Here is a 306-nt window from a genome sequence, read left to right as displayed (position 1 = left end):
CCCGCGGCTGTGGGCCTCCTCAGGGCAGCTGGCCACCAGGATGACCGTGTGGGATGCGGTGAGCTCTGGGAGTCTACTTCCTGCTTCCTCCTGAGCCTTGGAAATGTCTCTGGCACACGATGGGGGGTTCCAGGGAGGGAGGGGCATGGCTAGCCAGAGGTGTGTCCCCCAAACAACCCAGAGGGACCATGATGGAGACCGTGCATAGACCAGTAGGGTTCCCTGGGAGGGAAAGTTGGGTAGACCCAGTCCCCCCTCACTCTCTCCACTACTCTCTCTAGGACCCCATGTGGCTGTCACCGCAGG

The sequence above is a fragment of the Echinops telfairi genome, unplaced genomic scaffold (assembly GCF_000313985.2).
Source record: "Echinops telfairi isolate 266 unplaced genomic scaffold, ASM31398v2 ScPeMD7_7414;HRSCAF=8452, whole genome shotgun sequence".
NCBI lineage: Eukaryota > Metazoa > Chordata > Mammalia > Afrosoricida > Tenrecidae > Echinops > Echinops telfairi.
This window is presented reverse-complemented; position numbering follows the sequence as displayed.